Below are 2,932 nucleotides of genomic sequence, written 5' to 3' on the forward strand. Positions count from 1 at the left end.
CCTGGCTTCTGACTGGGCTCATACCCATTTCAGTTGTTGCTTAGCTCTTTCTCCTACTTGGGAATAAAAGGAAATTCAAATATGTGAAAGTATGAGCGAAGCTTGGACCCGGGGTAGAAACTGGGGACGAAGCCTACAACTTCGAGGCACGATGTCCTTCCTTAGGCAGGTTGGACGATTTGGGGGTCCCGAGGCCCTCCTCTCCAAGAGGGCACCTCCATCCCAGGCCCGGGCTCGCTCACACCTGGCGTTTACCTGGATGGTGTGTGTGGAGGGGGAGAATGCGGACTGTGGGGGAGCCTACGTGGGAGACCGACCACCCAGATTCGGGCGCACCGGGAAGACCGGGTCGGCGCCGCCCTGCCTTTGAGCGCTGGGGCTCGCTGCCCCTTAGACCTGCCCACGGCCCTCCGCCCGGCCCCCCTGTCACTCACTTTCCTTCCAGCCAATGGCGAGGCCGCCTGTCACCCTCACCCCACCCCTCGAGGCAGAGCGGGGAGGAGGTTGGCGGGGAGGGCGCGGGGCTGGAGTTGAATGATTGAACTTTCCAGCAGAGTTGCGGCGGCCGCCAGGTTCCCGGCAGTGCGGCCCCGGCGCGGAGCTGGGAGCCTCGGCCAGCGCCCGGCCCCCGCGCCCCTGACCCGCAGCCATGGTGCCTGGGGCGCCCGGCGCGGCCCTGACCCTCTGCCTCTGGCTGGCGGTCTCCGCGGGCTGCCTAGCTGGTGGCCCCGGCGCAGCGGCTGCTCGGCGGCTGGACGAGTCCCTGTCGGCCGTGAGCGTCCAGCGCGCCCGCTGCTCCTCCAGGTGCCTCAGCTTGCAGATCACGCGCATCTCCGCCTTCTTCCAGCACTTCCAGGTAGGGGAACGGCCGCCCGCCCTGGGGTCGCCCTGGCGCTGCGGACCGTGGCTTGGGGCGCACGCGGCGCCTGCCTCCCAGCCTCGGCGCCCAAACTTCTCGCCGGGCTCGGCCGGCAGATCCCGCTTTCTTTCGGCGTGAATTTTACAATCGAGGTGGTTGAACCCTCCTTTCCAGCCGCCTCGTTGCTTCCGAAAGGGAAAACAAACGTGCAGCATCTTTCCCCAACTCTTCTCTTCCCAGCGGAAAACGCAAGGCGCTTTTTGTGGGTAGAGAGAGCAGCTTTGCAGATTCCGAGGGTGGGTGTGTGCATTTGTTAGTTTCCCGGGACTTCCGCGCGCGGGACTCCGGGCTGGTGGCGAGTCCGGCAAAGTCCCGGGCGCTCCGGGGCCCTCGGTGCAGCCAGTACTGTGAGCGAGGCCGGGAGGCGCGCCCAGATGCGCTCGGGGACCCGCGCGACCCTCCCAGCCCCGCAGGTGCCTGCGGGTCGACACTTTTGTCTCTACTGAGCGGTGCTTTCACATTCGGCGGGCCAGTAGCTCGCAGTCCACCCTTGGAGTTCCAGACAGGGGCTCCAAGTCGTGAGTTCCAGAATGTGTGTTGGGGAGAGGGGTGTTGGTAGCCCCAATTCGGAGCCCTGGAGCTTCTAGGTCTAGTCAGTGGGTAGTGTGGAGAGCGAAGGAAGAAACGCAGGGGTTACGGGACTTAGAGGGCAGCGTTTGGATGCTCCGAGAAGAGTCCTGGGGTTAGTTGTCTTACCCTAACCCTCTCGTAGGTCCTTCCAGCTTGAGTGTGGAAGAGCGTGTGTGTGAATGTTGGAGGTTCACGGGGACGCACGCTTGGCGCCTGTGGGTTGCCGGGACCATTGGGGGGAGCGATAGCGCCGAGGGTCCCCGCAGGTCTTGTGTGGGAACCCGGGATGCTGGGGGCGCCTTCGCGCCGCTTGCGGGCTCTGCGGAGGCGCGACCGGTTGCCTTCCCCAGACGACCCGAGTGCGCGCAGTCTGAAATCATTCACGCAGACGCCTTATTTCTCTCGAGTGCCCTCGTTCTCCACTTGGCCTTCTCGCCCCTATCCTTAGCGGCTCACCTGTTCCAAGACTCTTAAGTTCCTTTTTGCCGCAGGGCAAACTGCGGAGGCCAGAAGGAGACCCGGGACTCTTTGGCAGGTTTTTGATATTAGGATATAAATGGGGCGCCCCTCCCGCCTGGGCAGGCTAAAGGGGGCTTTCCAAGGGGCTCTGGGTATTCAGCTGTGAGAGCAGGCGATTGTAATGACGGAGGAGTTTGGGACGAATCTCGGTAGGCTTCGTGTGGTCATCCTACCCTGAGAGCTAAGGAAAGCTGGCGCCCAATGGCACCAGCACTCACGGTTGGGCTCCTCAGAGATTGCGCCAGCTTGCCAAGTTTGCCTGTTCGGGAGTGCGCGTTCTCAAGGAAGCGACCTGCAGTGGGTTTCAGAGAAACCGGCACACCCTGCGTCCCTCCTGATTCCTTTAGGGAAAGGGGAACCCTAGTGCTCGCGTCCTACGCTGAAATTACGCTGACAACCTGGAGAGGGCTCCTCCCCAGCCACCTGGTTTCAAATCCGCCCTGCCCTGCCAGTCCGTCTCCTGAGGAGATGCTACACTATTGTTTAATCAATAACAGAGAACAAAACAGGGCGACCCATTCCTGGAGAGAAAGAGTTTCTTTTTCTTTTTCTTTTTCTTTTTCTTTCTTTCTTTCTTTCTTTCTTTCTTTCTCTTTCTTTCTTTCTCTCTTTCTTTCTTTCTTTCTTTCTTTTTCTTTCTTAATTGAATTGTCAGTTGCTGTAATTTATTTGTTTTACAGTTTAAGCGGCTAAAGAAGCAGTTTAGATCAAGCCAATTCCCGTGAAAGGCTTTTCTTGTGGTCTCCTGGCATGATTTCTCTTCGGAAGAAAAACTGCTGACAGAATACATGTTGCCAGACAATCCTGATTACATTTTAATTAGCTGGGGGTGGAATAAGCTGCAAATTACTGTTAGGACTTCATAACTGCTGTTTTTACCATCAATTGCCAAGCCATTCGTGGCGGGTTAACCCTAACCTGGTA

The sequence above is a fragment of the Ursus maritimus genome (genome assembly GCF_017311325.1).
Source record: "Ursus maritimus isolate PB19 chromosome X unlocalized genomic scaffold, ASM1731132v1 scaffold_X1, whole genome shotgun sequence".
Lineage (NCBI taxonomy): Eukaryota > Metazoa > Chordata > Mammalia > Carnivora > Ursidae > Ursus > Ursus maritimus.